This window comes from Eubalaena glacialis, chromosome 8 (assembly GCF_028564815.1).
Source record: "Eubalaena glacialis isolate mEubGla1 chromosome 8, mEubGla1.1.hap2.+ XY, whole genome shotgun sequence".
Taxonomy (NCBI): domain Eukaryota; kingdom Metazoa; phylum Chordata; class Mammalia; order Artiodactyla; family Balaenidae; genus Eubalaena; species Eubalaena glacialis.
This window is the reverse complement of record NC_083723.1, coordinates 7,873,000-7,887,637: the sequence shown is the minus strand read 5'-3', so window position 1 is coordinate 7,887,637 and position 14,638 is coordinate 7,873,000. Positions and strand designations below refer to the sequence as shown.

The 14,638-nt window shown below is 53.1% G+C and overlaps 1 protein-coding gene and 1 long non-coding RNA gene across 12 annotated transcripts in view; both read right to left on the bottom strand.

The window, feature by feature from the left end:
* Positions 1-14,638, bottom strand: part of TNS3 (tensin 3) — a 233,158-nt gene that overhangs the window by 79,344 nt on the left and 139,176 nt on the right. The window lies entirely within an intron of this gene.
* On the bottom strand, positions 390-8,076 carry LOC133096721 (uncharacterized). Of its 2 annotated transcripts, none has more exons than XR_009701809.1 (4): positions 7,908-8,076; positions 6,774-6,841; positions 4,513-4,596; positions 390-763 (listed from the first exon to the last, which is right to left on the bottom strand). It is a non-coding gene; the product is annotated as an uncharacterized LOC133096721 (long non-coding RNA). The 2 variants fall into 2 exon arrangements; XR_009701810.1 differs by lacking the exon at positions 390-763 and adding an exon at positions 775-2,660.

Sequence of the window (14,638 nt, the reverse complement as noted above, 5' to 3'; positions counted from 1 at the left end):
ACTTCTGAATCACTTTGTAGGAGCTCAAATCTTCCCAAAGGCACAGGGCCTCTGGGCAGCTGTCCAGGGGCCTCCAGAGACACCCTACTGCACCCATGCTTTGTGATCCTGGGGAGTGTGGGAGTCAGACTTGGGGCGAGGAGGAAAAGGGGCCTCCGGTACCCGCTGTCCCTGCCCGGCACTCTTTGCAAAGGACTCGGACTGAGTTTCCCTGCACCCGGAGATGGATTCCTGTTCTGCATTTACTCTGTACTTTCCTGGTCAGGACATTTAGACTGTTCAATCCCCTGATTCTTCATTTATAAAAGGGAATAATTAGTCTTACCTTTCAATGCACTTAGAAGAATTAGAGAACATACATAAAGAACCCAGGTCCTAGGCTCCTGAGATGGGTAGCCATAATTATCTTTTTTAAAATTTTTATTTATTTATTTATTTTATTTTTGGCTGCTTTGAGTCTTTGTTGCTGCGCGCGGGCTTTCTCTAGCTGCGGCGAGCGGGGGCTACTCTTCGTTGCAGTGCGCGGGCTTCTCATTGCGGTGGCTTCTCTTGTTGTGGAGCACGGGCTCTAGGCGTGCAGGCTTCAGTAGTTGTGGCTCGCGGGCTCAGTAGTTGTGGCTCGCAGGCTCAGTAGTTGTGGCGCGCGGGCTCAGTAGTTGTGGCTCGCGGGCTCTAGAGCGCAGGCTCAGTCGCTGTGGCGCACAGGCTTAGTTGCTCCACGGCATGTGGGATCTTCCCGGACCAGGGCTCGAACCCGTGTCCCCTGCATTGGCAGGCAGATTCTGAACCACTGCGCCACCAGGGAAGTCCCGAGGGTAGCCATAATTATTAAAAGCTCCTTCCAAGGTGGACAAGGCCTGGCATTCCCTGACTGTGCTCATTTCTTCCCTGTGCACCTTGCTGAGCCCAGACCACAGCAGGCACTCACCTGCCCCAGGGCCTTTGCTCGTGCCGTTCTCTGCCTGCTGGGTGTTTGTCTGTGGCACACACCTACATTCAGACCTACTGCAGACTGTCTTCCCCACAAGAATGTGGGATCCAGGAGGGCAGGGGTTTGTTTTTTGCTCCCTGTGGTATCCCCAGCATTAGGGACCAGCCCCTGGCACCCAGTGGGCACCAAGTACTGACAGACTGAATGCTCTGGCTTGTTCTCACATGACAAAGCCTGGGGAGCTATTCTGGAAAGATATTCAGCTGCCTTAGCAGGTAAAAAGACTAAAAATAACTAACCAACCTTCTGAAGGTAGAAGTGCCCACAGCCCTTGGCCACCTGCAGCCCCAGGGCCTCCACTCCCCAGACATCATAACAACCTCTCCCCCAGGCAGACGGCACAGCCCCAGCGAGTGGGCCTTCAAATGCAACCCGACTGGAAAGGTGCCGAAGTCAACGAGCAGGTTCCAAAATGTCGAAGAAAACAAAAGATGCAAACCTAAATGTGACCCAATGTGCCAACCTAATTGTGACCCAATGTGCAGACAGAGGGGCAAAGGTCCGAGGGACATCTGAACACTATCTGTGCAGCCACAGGACTGGGGGTGTGATGAGGGCAAGACAGAGCCCTGGCATACAGTAGGTGCATAACAATGGCACCGCATCTTTACCATTTCCCGTCTCCTCCAACCTCCTGCCATTAAGATGGACTTTCTCAAGCAGGTTCGTCCCCACAGCTGCAGGGATGGGCGGGGTGCACCCACCTACTCATGGCCCGCCTCTAAACCACATCTAGAGAAGGGCGACCTTGCCTACGGGGCTGGTATTTTGTTTTCTGAGACCCCATGTGAAAACTGCAGGGTGAGAGCAATGAAAACAGAATCACAACCAGGGACAAAAGTTATCTAGGGGGCCTGGGGGAGGGGGTCACTGCACGACTGACTGACTGCCAAACCCTCCATGGAAAATGAGACACAAGCTCCAGCCTTGGTGTATGAAGCCCCCCAAAACTTTGGTCAGTCTTTAAGGACACCCTGACTTAATTGATGGTAGAGTGCCCCTTTTAATTCAGATTTGGAAAAGTGACGCAGAAAGTAATTTTCAGAGAAGCGATACAGCCAAACTCCCTTCTGTGATCCCTGGCACGGCTGGGGCTGGGGTCCCACTGCCACCACCAAGGGCTCCCAGGGGAAAGGAGGTGGGTCCCCTGGGGTGAAGGAAGCTTGGGGTTGTGAAGCTCGGCTCCGTCTCGGAGCTCAGAGTGCTATCAAAGCTGGGGTGAGTGCGGGGCCAGCAGAAGAAGTCTGGAAGGTAGAGGCATTCACTTCATCTGCCCCTTCCATCCTTTTGTAGATTTCAATGACACATTTTAACTTTGTGCTTCCAGCTCCAGGGGAGTTTGGGGGAATTGAATGAATCCTCATTCTGCAAATGAAGACCCCAATCTCCAGATAGAGATGTGACCCGCCCAAGACCCCCAGCTTTTCCACTGCAGATGCAGGACAAGAGCCTTTGCCTGTCCCAGTGCAGGATCGACCACTTGCTCTGTGTCCTGTCCCTTCCCGCCATCCCTGCCCCACTGACTAGAACCCAGGGCCCCCTTCCAAAAGGAGGCCTGTGAGTTTTCTGGTAATGATTTCCCTGCATCCGGGGCCTAGTTAAAAATCAAACAAACGTTAACTACGGCTCTGATCTCTTCCGCTGAATGACACACCAGGGAGGTTCCCATCTGGAAAAGAACCAGAAGAAAGAAAAGAGCCAGTGGACATTCTTGCCTCGTTTAAGGGGAGAAGCTGCAGCACAGACTAGCCGCCCCTGCTCTGCTACCGTGTGCCGGTTCCCTGCCCATTCCCACTCGACTTTTGAAAGGGGGCTATCTCACAAGAAGGAAAAGAGACACTCCCAAAATATTTCAAAAGTAAGTAAAGAAAATCAGGAAGACCTAAAAAACAAAAAAACGAAAACATTCCTTCTCATCCTGGCTGAACGCAGATTAACCAATGCCCACCTGTGCTCACAGGTATGTGCTCACAGGTGTGTGAAGAATCAGCCCAAGGGAAGGCAGCATCTCAACTCCACCGCCATCTGAGCACCAACCACTTGGCTACCAAGAAGGTGTAGAACTGATCTGTAATAAGTTCAGCTGTCCCCTGGCCCTACTGCCAATACAAAAAATCCATTTCAAACAAAAGAGCAAACCTGAGGGCTTCGTTAAGCTCGCTGAAATCTTTCTTTCTTCTATATACTGACTCTATGAATCTTATGTTTTACTTTTGTGAAAGGTTTGCTTGAAAAGCAACTTTTCGTTTCAAAAGAGCTAACAGAATCCTCCCTGCAAGTCTTCAACGGAGAAAAACAGAAAACTCCTCTCCAGGAACAGTCCCACGCGTTTACTAAGCACTTGCCACGGCCGCTAGTTGGTTGTTTATGGAGATTGAAATGGAATACTCAGCAGAGTCCCGACTACATGCTGGGATGAACCAGCCTGGGGAACAGGGAGAGGATCAAGAAACAGAGGGCGGCAGGCACATTTCACAGCATCTGACGGGTTAGCAGAGGCAGAAAGAGAGAGCAGGATTGCAAGAAGGGATGCATCCAGGAACAGCTGCTCTCAGGTGAGGCTGCAAGGAATCGTTATTTCTATTGTCAGAGAAAGAGAGAATGCAGGGAACAGCCGTCTCCTGCAATGGGGCTGACGCTCTACAGACAAAGGCTCTGTTTAAGCACCTCCTATGCGCCAGGACAGTGTCATACTCCAGGGATGGACCTCACTTAATTCCCAAAGCAATCCTGTGAGGCAGTAATCGACAAGCCCATCTTACAGATGAGAAAACAGAGGCTCGGAGAGGTTATGCTAATATATAAGATAATAACAGGCTACTGAATAGATCATCTGGAATTCAAACCTACCTCTGCCCTACTCCCAAATCCATGCTTTCTGTTTTTTTAAAACACTGGAATTCTAAACCTGACCAACCACTTTAATGTGAAATTAACAATTTAATTTCGGAAAGGAATTTCCTTAAATGTTTTCTTTTTAACTCCCTCTCCCTCTCCCTCTCCCTCTCCCTCTCCCTCTCCCTCCCCCTCTCCCTCTCCCTCTCTCTCTCTCTCTCACACACACACACACACACACACACACACGCACACACACAAACACTCCTTAGAAACTACTTAAGCACTCTGTTTTCCTCCCTAACTCCTGAAATGGTGCGCTGTTGGGACAGGATCCTGTGTTTTGAGGCTGCCGGGTTGATGATGGTAGTGTTATGTCTGTTTCCTAGGCTACGGCAGCAGGAGCCGTGGCAGGCTGCGCGTTTCTGTCCTTACAGTTAATGAGCTGCTCCCGGGTACACCACTTGGTCCCCGCCTACTGCACCCACAGCCCCTTGGGAGCCCTGATAAAGGGAAGGCTCCCCGCCCACCCTGACTCAGCAGGAGACAGGCTGCACCTCTGGGCGCAGACTGCTGGGCAGCCGGTCACTCCCGCCTCCTGCGGCCGGCCCCACGTGGACCATCTCCAGCTCGCCCCTCCAATCGGCTCACTCACTACTCGAGGCCACTCAGCTAAACCAACTCACCCCATCAAAATGTCCCAATACCAGACGCCATGAGTCTACCAGACGCCATGAGTCTACCAGCCGCGGGCTTCCCGGGAAAAGTGTCTGAGAAGAAAGAAGGACAAATGATGCTATCATCTGCAACTACACCCAAAGCACTGAGTGAGCAGCCAGACTCCAAAGGCTTCCACTGACATCCTGGGGGAAGAGATCGGGGGCGGGCACTGGGCTCGCGGCGGGGAGGCGGCTACGAAGGGGCACCAGGGATGATTTGGGTGACAGACGTGTTCTTTCTCTTAGCTGTGGTGGGAGCTGCAGGAGAGGAAGTCAACCCCTAGATGCACAGTAAACAGAGTGAACTTTATGTATGTATTGGGTTGGCCAAAAACTTTGTTCGGGTGTCTCCAGGCTACAAAAAACCCAAACAAACTTCCTGGCCAACCCAATAAATTACACCTCAATTTTTAAAAAGGTCATGAAATCAAGACAGAATGAGGCTCACAATGCAATGGGCCACCCCCACGCACTGTGTCCGCCTCCCCCCTCCTCCCCCGCCCCCCCCCCCCCCGCCGCCCTCCTCTCCTCATCTCCTTTTCTCTCTGCTCCCGCCCCCGCCGCCCTGAATTCCTCCACTTTCCCCCTCTCTTCCAGGACCTTCCTTCCTCCTCCTAGACTCCCTGAGATGGTGAGAGCTCTCTCCTCTTCGGGATAGTTGTCAGGGTCCCTTCGTGCCCCGCTGTGGCATACAGCTTGTTTTAACTTTTTCACTGGAGCGATTTATGTGCACATCCTCAGTCCCCTTCTGGACTTTCTGGCATAATCCACCTGGGTGTGAATCCTAATTAAAAATCCTCCCCGCGGCTGTGTGACCTTGGGCAAGTTACTCAATCTCTCTGTGCTTCACTTCCCTCATTGGAGAAGTTGCCGGGCAACAGGTGTTTGATGAGGTCTGCCCCAGGATCACCGTGGCGATTCGGTGAGACCAAACACAAAGGGAAAAGCACAGGTGGGCGCTGGGTGAACACTGTCTCTGTACATTCCCACACTTGTCCTGGTGATTCAGGGCTCCTGTCTGTGTTCCCTCCAGCCCAGAGCCTGGGGAATGATAAGAATGCCTCGTGCTGTCCCGTTAATGAGTATTCTTAACTCAGCCTGACTGACCTTACACTTCGGAATTATGTTGAAGAATTGCTTTTTAATAGAGATCTCAAGTAAAAGATGGAATTTTACAAAACCTACCTGAAGGTTCTATAACCCAAACCGCACAGCGCGGCCCTCCGGCCGGCCTAGCAGCCCACCTCCAGCTCTCACCAGCTGTATAACATTGTTCGAGCCACGTGATCTGCTCGGCGTCTCAGCTTCCTCTGGGACCGATAACCACGAGGACAAAAGCGGTAGCAGTAAGCTAGCTGAGCGACGCCGAGGGCCTCTGCATCGTCTCGGTGGGCTCACCACAAACTCGCCTCTGCTGAACCCGCGCAGTCGTGAGAACTGTGCCCCGTTCCACAGGGCTCAGCGGCAGGACGACAGCCACATGGGCGGATCTTCCAAAGCACACCCAGGGGCCTTCCTTACCTCTGCACATCTCGGGACCCTCACCCTAGTGGTTAGAGACCGTTTCTCCCAGACCTGCTGCATCGGCTCTGACTGACCAGCTGTGGAAGCAGCGACAAACTGCCCAGCTTTCAATTTTGAGAATGGGCCCTGGAGCACCGGCCCAGCACTGCAAGATGTCGAGAAGCAAGCGAGCATCTCAGTGCCTGCTGTGTGGTGCGCAGGCAGAGGGGGCACCTGGGGTTCCAGTCTCTGAGGCATGGGGAGCACCGCCACAGAGCAAGGCAGCTGGAAGCGGGACAGGCCCAGAGCAGGAGGCTAGGCTGAGCGGGGTCAGTGACCCTCTACATCCTCTGGCCAGGTAGAGAGCTGCAGGTGGCTTTGGAAGTGTCCCAGGCATGCCTCTTCCCTCGGGGGCCTGTGGAGGCTGCAGGACCTTCACAATCAGGAGAAACACCCAGGCTTGGCCGCTGTCCCTCTCGGCGGAGTCCTTGTCGTCTCACCAAGTTCACTCACGCCGAGATCTCTCTCTCTTTTTCCACTTGGACATTTATAATTGCAGCATTTATAACCTCTCAGGAAATGAGGCTTGCTTTTACTTTATTGCAATAGGATTCTGCCTCTGTGCTAATTAAAGACTCTCCTGCGTTTGTACTGAATTAGTTCCTATTCCAAAAATATCGAGAGCGAAGAAAGGATGGCCACACTGGGGCCTTTGAGAATATTACCTTTAGTCTACAACAGCACAGACGGGTGACTGATATGTCACAGGTGAGGTGAAATGTGCCCTTTTCCCCTAAACAAAAGGCAGAAGATGGTGATTAGCTGTTAGGAACCCCAGGGGTGTGAGAGCCTGGCCCAAGCCCCTCCTCAGGCCGAGTTCCAGAAATAACTCCACATAGCACGGAGCTTCTCTGGATGTGCCATCCTCATACCTTGCGAGCAAACGCCTGCCCGAAGCCCCCAAACCCAAAACTACCCCACCGAATGCCAGGCGGGGAGGTGGCACCTGGCCTGCCAGGGGGGCAGATGGAAATCGCTCCCTTCGGAGCGAAGTCGAGCTCTGTGTAAATGTTTTCTAAAACCAAGGCAGGCTGTAAATTCTTGGAAAAAAACAGTGAGAGCAGGAGGGGGGCGTTCCAGCCAGAAAGGCACATGGCTCTCCAGGAAGGGACGCGCCAATGTCAGGGCCCAGCACCTGGGAAGCTGGAGCCACACCGATTCCAAGCACTCCTGGCGGTCCCCTGGGCGAGGCCCGGAATGCTGCGATAAAGGAGCGTTGGGCTTCACAGGGGGGAGGCAGCAGGCATGTCCCGGCCACAGTGACCATGCCCCAAACAACCCACACAAACACGATGCTGGCAGGACCACTCCTAAGGGGGCCCCTCTCCTGTCCAACCAACACCCCAGCTCGGGCCATCCTGTCAAGGGCACTTATCTTGGCAGCCGATTCCCTTCCAGGCACTCCAGTGAAAATAGGAGGTCCTGTGGCCCACTCAGAGGCCACCTGGGCCAGGGAGCCACAGAGCCGGCCACGAGCTTCTGCATATAAACCCCACTTCAAACCATCACTGAATCTCCAAGGGCAGAAGCAGCTAAGACCCCTCTAAACTGCAAACAAACAGTCTTCCCGGAGGCCTGCCTGGCTTTCCCTCTTGCCAGGTTAAAACTGCTGTTCAGCTCGTTACTTACCAACGAACACCCTCTCCCCTCCCGGGAGTGTCATCCTATCCCTCTGGTACTTTTCCTGGCTGGCAACTCTCTGGTCTTAACTGAGGGTCTTTGCAGCCTAGCAGAAGCCGTGCACACGCACACACACACACACACACACACACACACACACACACATGCTCCCTGCTCACCTTCCTTCCAGACAGCCCTGCAGCTTGTTCAGCCCACATCTGTTGGACCCTGAAGAAAGCCTTCAACCCCAGAACGCAGCATTCCGGGATGGGGGCATGTGTCCCCCGCAGGGACCCAGCCTCCCTCTCCAGGTAGTGCAGACGGTGGAAAATCTTGTTAGCTAAGTAAAGGACTTTGGTTCCACCCAAAAAGGCCAGTGCAATGTAAACACGAGGGTGGGGTTTCCTGCAATCAGGTTTAGTGAAATTTGAACCCTGGAGGCTGAGGAGGCGGGGAAAAGGCTTCTATTCAAGAGCCACCCAGCCGGACCAGTGTTCCCTTCCAAGCCTCCCCAGCTGACAAGCGGACGTGTGGAGCCAGCACCAAGCTGCTTGGGTTTACAAACCAGTTTCAGCATCGTTTGCTTTCTTCAGCGTATCTGCCAGGAAGTCTTTGCCTTTACACCCTCCATCTCCTGGGGCTGTGTCTCTCTTTCAAGCTCGATGTGGCCAAGTTCACTGTCAGTGTTAACTGCACACTGCCTATCTTTCAGGGATTCCTTGCACACCCAGACCTCCACGTGCTGCCCAGCAGCGCCTCTGCACTCAGGCCTCTTTACGTGCAACTTAGGTGGGCTTCAGCGAACGGTTTACCCCTGTGCTTTGATCTCATATTGGTCACAGCACAGCCACACGCTCCGAGTCTCAAATGAACCTAAGACACCAGAGCAAACAAGCAAAGCTGTTCTGATGCCTTCAGGATCCCACAGCACAACTGGAACCTTCACAAACATCACCACCCAATCAGCCTGAGGTGGGGAGACGGGACATAGCCAGCAGGTGCCAGACACAGATTTCTCCAACAAACCCCCCAAACGGCCATCAGGGCACAGGTTACGTGCGTGCTCAGGAGAAAGCGTCTCTTTTATTGCGGAACACAATGCACTGCTTGTTGCAAGGTCTATTCAGTTTGGTGTTCGGCCAAGGGTCCTGACCAACCCCCGTTCCTGTCGAGGGAACTGACATCACTGTGCCCACTCTGCAAATAACACTGTCACTGCAATAAAGGAAGTGACTAACTGATCACACAATACTTTTCGTCAAAGAATTCACATCAAAAGAAAAGACATTAGAAACGGAAATCTGAAAGATCTGGTTTGAGGACTGAGACAAATGGGGCCTGGCTGCGTTGTAGCCAAGGTCATGTCCAGAGGGCGTGGAGGTCCTAGCCTTCTACAGGAGAGAGTCTTAAAATCAGACCTCTGCATCCCAAAGCTGACAACCGTGTGAAAAAACCACAGAATAAGGTACCAACAATGAGGAAGAGACAGAAACAGCTGTACCCCAGCCAGTGGTCTCTTTTCTCCATTTCTAACAGAACGAAGCTGCATGACTAGTTGTGTGTCAGAAGAAGCCTGGCCTTTCGTGTGGCTCATTTTCCACCGCGTGGGGTGCAGAGTGGGTTTTCCCCACGTTGACGGCAGCTTCACAAATGAACCACGACAGCCTCCATGAATGCATGGCAACTGGCACCAGTGTGACCTTCACATCTTGGCAGTTGTGCTGCTGACGGCCTCTGAGTACTCGCGCCCAAAACACTGTCATGTGCCCTCTGCTTCCACCTGTGGGTTTCCATCACACAGAGCCCATTCAGGCTGTTAGTGTCAACCTCTCCTGAAACAACACGGTCTTGTGACACTCTGCTGATGTGTGGCCAAAAGGGAGCTCTGTGGCTCAGTGTTTTGAAAGGCCTCAAACCTTTCAAAGCTACAGAGGTGGAATTTTGTGCATGGGGTTACATAACTGATACAGAAAAAGACTTGGTGGGTTCCCGAATGTTCCTGGGAGTAGTCGGCAAAGTGGGACAGGAGACCTGCAGAACGTTCAAGTATGATTCCTGGTGTGAGACCCATAACGACAGAAGAAATATCCAGAAAAGGAAAACCCACTGGGACTAAAAGAAGTGGAAATTTCACAAAGTAGTAGAAAAGATCGGCAGTATAAGAACAGCCCACGGTCAAAACATGTAAAAGAAGGTCCATAGCAGCATTAATCACAATAGCCAAAAGGTGGAAATAACCCTAATGCCCACCTGCTGATGAACGAATCAACACAACGTGGTCTAGCCACACTTTGGAACATTATTCGGCCATAAAAAAGGAGTGAAGTACCGAAACAAAATGAATGAACCCTCAAATCATCAGGCAAAGTGAAAGACACCTGTCACAAAAAGCAACACACTACATGATTCCACTTGTGTGAAATGTCCAGACGAGGGAAATTCATAGAGAAGGAAGACGAGGTCACCTGGGGCTGGAAGAGGAGGGCTGGGGAGTGACTGCCAGTGGGCACAGGGTTTCATTCGGGGCTGACAGAAATGTTCTGCAATTAGAAAGTGGTGACAGTTGCCTGGCCAGACCTGGCCCCAGGCCCCAGAGGGACAGCTGCCCACCACGAGGCCGGGAGAGGTACCTCTGCCCCCGCCCCACTCCTTCCAAAACTCCTTTTCCCTCTGGAAGCCCATGCTTTCCCTCCAGCCCCTCCTGAAGTACCTGCTTGGACTCCTAGAGCTACAGGACATAGAGTCTGACCCCAGGAACACCCTCATTGCCACCATCAACACCATCGCCAAGACAGCATCACAATACATGGCAGAGACCCATTTTTTAAAAAGGAATAGGCACGTGATAACTGTCTCTACAGAGACAACATAAAGGATTTTCCCAGCTGCCCCTTCTTACAAAACACCTCCCTTTTCCCTTCATTCATGGGGAACTTTTCCCTCTTGAGGACCCCTGGGTCCGCTCCAATTTGCAGCCCTTTCCAAAGGGAGCGTGTGATAAAGTCACATACGTGGGATCTGAAAGCCCACCCCCTACATTTGGTATAAAGTCTGAAGAGATGGGAGGCAGGGTAACACTGCGACCACGTCAGGCAAGAGATGGAAGGAGGAGGGGACGCGTGCATGTGTTGGGGAGGGGGACACTCACGAGCACCTGCATCTCAGCCCCTTTCTCTGTCAGGCTTTTGGTTCTGCTTGTCAAATACTTCAAGTCTGGAGTCATTCCCGTATTGGTGACATTGTCAAAATGCCTGAGCCCTGCCTTGGCAGAAATGCACCTGCAGGCTCTGCAGGGAAGACTGCAATCCTGCCCGTTATTGAGGAAGTTCTCCCCACGGAGGACACAGAAGGAAATTCACCAGGTGGATCTGAGCTTAATTCACCCAGCCAACGTGCCACTGTCCAGGCTGGGAGGGAGGTGGAAGGGCAAGCCGGGAGGGGCTCGACTGAGATGCAATTTGGTAAAAGTGGGTCTGCAAGAGCTTTTAAAGAAGGGGACAGGAAACAAACCCCTCACCACGCCACATGTACACACTCTCTGAGTTCACTCTCATGTAGAAGTGGTGTGACTTGGGGTTTCAGGGAAACCAGGGGGTCGGGCCCACTTCTAGTTTCATCTCTCAGAGAACCCACCAGCAGTCAGAACTCATCAGCTGCTGGTCCCCAAGGCAGGGCGCCAGTGACAGAGTGCTCCAGAGACGGGATGCAGGGCACGGGTGGGGATCCCTGGGTGCCTGCTGCTAAAGCAGGTGCAGCATCAAAGGGCAGGGGCAATGCCGACGCCGGTCATAAAAGGCAGGAGGAAAGTGAGAGCAGGATAAACATGCACTTGGCTGGAGTCTAGGGAGATACTGGAGCTGCGGGCAGGTCAACAGCCACCTGCCTTTCAGAACCCTGCCCCAGAGCACAGGACACGCTCACTCCTGCGGTGGGTCCCACAGCCCGAGAGATGGGGGACCAAGTTGGGGGCCAAGGACCCCGGTGAAATCAAGCCAACTCTCAGTGCCTCTGTTCACTGTCTGTCCTGGGGTAATGCTACTTAATGCTTCCAGCCATCCCTGGGAGACTGACACGGGCTAATTCATGCAAACTCGTCCAGGACGACATGAGTTCTGAGTCGATTTCTCTGACACCACTTGGGCTAGAAAAGCAATGGATTCTGAGATGGCAGCTCAGGGTGGGTCAGGACTCATTAACAGCTTCTGACATCGCACTTAACTCTTCTGACAGGATCCAATCCATTTCAAAAAGCTAACACCCGAAGGACTTTATGGTTCTTAGCACAGATGGTGAGACTCCTGTATTTCAGATAAGATGAAGCCACTGCCCTCCATCCCAACTGCTGCCTGAAATCCCTTATCAAGGGAGGATTAACTCTGGGTCAGGGGTTCACACCTGCAAGGGGACCTGGCAAGGCCAGGGGGTCAGAGGCCGTAAATCAAGAGAGCACAAGGAGGGTGCTTGCTGAGGTCTGAGCAAGAGGCCCACCTCATCCATCTAAACTGGCAAATGCCATCAGCATTTGACACAGCGCGGGTTGGGCTAACGCCGTTACTCTGCTCTAAACCGTCCAAGCAAGCAACGCTTGGAAAAGTCTGGCTGGGCGCAGGATCTAAGCAAATTCTTCTCAGTCTGGATACAGAGAGTGGAGGCATTCAGTGAGTGGTGGCCGTGGCCAGACACCGATGACACATACACACACGTGTGCACACACACACATACACACATGTACACTGAGGAGGCAGCCCCTAAGTTCTGGAAGCTCAGCCAACAGCATTCCCATTCTGCCAGCGGGGAGCCTGGCCTTGGACACAGAGCAGATCCAGGACCTGATCTGCCAGATTCCAGTCGACCCTCTTTCTGCTAAGTCCCCAAAGCTTGCTTTGCTTTTCCAAATCTCAACACCCAACCACAATTTCTGGGAAGAAATGCTTTCAAATCCATTTTCAAAATGGCAACACCTAAATGTCACAACTGGCTCTGGCACTTCTAACTCTGCACACACCCGTGGCCAGCCGCTTCTTGACCCAACTTGTCCTCACCAGCAGGCCAACTGCCGCAGGCTCTGCAGGGCGTCCTGCGTGGGAGAGTGAGAGGACTGCGTCTTATTGTGAAGGTGGTGAGAAATCTAAGTCTCCCTCTCCTGCAACCAGCCCCCACGAAGCTCTGGGACAACTGTGGTCACCTGGGAGGCCGAGTCTGAACTACAGGATGTTTATAAGGTAGCAACTTGAAGTAGCAGAGCCAAAACCTGGGGGACGGTGGCCCCCGTCTATGCAACCTTGGATCCGCGAGTTTTACCGGTGGCCAGAAACTCATTCATTGGTTAAAGCCAGGAACAGAGGAAAGGGGGGCACAGCAAGGCTTCATGTCCAACCATGGGCTGTTCTGGAAGCTTCCCTGTCCCAACCCCTGAGTTGAATCTGGCGGAGAGTCTTAGTCATCTACCTCCTAAATAGGAAACCACCTACTGCCCACCCAGAGCCACACCCGAGTCCAGGGCCTCCAGAAGCCTCTTCACTGCTGCCCTCCTGTCCGGGCCCCGACACCTCCCTTCACCCAGCGCCTGCCGCTTCCTGCAGCATGCCTGCAATGAGGCAGGTAAACGCCGGGCTCTCCCACGCCCCCTTCCTGCACCCCTGCCTACAAGAGCCATCTTCTTCCTGCATCTCCATCGAATACACAGGCTGAGTAGCTGCTTCTCTTCCATCTTCCCTAATTCCTGGTACCTAGTCCTCCCATGGCACATGGGGCATCTTCTGGCCACTGCTGAGGTAGACAGAGAGATAGGTACACATACACACAGGTGCACACACATACACACATGTACACATAAACACACACATGTACACATGAACACATACACACCACGTATATTAAATACACACAGACACATACACATATATACACATATATATGCACACACATACATATATACATACACACACGCATATGTACACACACTCACATATACACACTACACACACATACACACATGCACACAAACATACACAAATACACACACATGTATGTCTTCCCCATGAGGTCTGCTTATTTTCTCTCCCTGAGCTCATCACAGCATCAGAAACACGGCAGCCCCTAAGGAAATATGAGACGCGTGAAAAAGGGAAAATGTATGAGCTGGGGTTATCTCTAGGACGATCTAATTAAAATAGGCCATTTCAGACAAGGACGTGCCTCGTCGAGCGAGAGAGAAAGAGCGGGAGAGCGGCGCCAGAGCCGCAGGCCTCGTGGGAGACAGGAGCAGGGCTGTGGGCACTTGCTTTGCTGGCTCGCTGTGGTCCTGCATCACCCCCGGCCTCCAGCGGGGGGTCAACACTGCCTCTGGGCGTGGCACCCCGCGTCCAGGGACCCGTGCGGTGCGGTGGGCACCCCCCCCAGCCATCACAGCCTGCTGGCGCAACGCGCCCTGTGCCACACGAAGTTGTAGCAGCAGCGACATTCATCATTGAGCAGCGTCGGCGCCAAGATGACAGACGGGAACAGACACGTTTTCGGGTGGAACAGAAACGTCACCAGAGCCGAGAGCAAGGCCCCACTTGGTGTCGCCACGCTGTGCTGCCACCTGACAGCGCAGGGAAAGACAGACACGTGCTTCTCCCACGTCTCAGGGTGCCACACACCTTCACCGACCTCCTGTTAGACCAGGGTCTCCATCAACCTCTGGGCTTCAGAGGCAGGGATAAGACTGTTTCTAGGACCCCGTCGTCTGAAGGATGTGCTCAGCGCCTCAGGCGGATCATTTCACCGCATCCTCTCAGCAGCTCTGGAGCTACACTGTTCCCACTGTGCAGCGGAGGAAAGGACACAGGAACTTGTCCGAGGCCACACAGCACAGGCAGAGAGGCAGGAGCTACACTGTTCCCACTGTGCAGCGGAGGAAAGGACA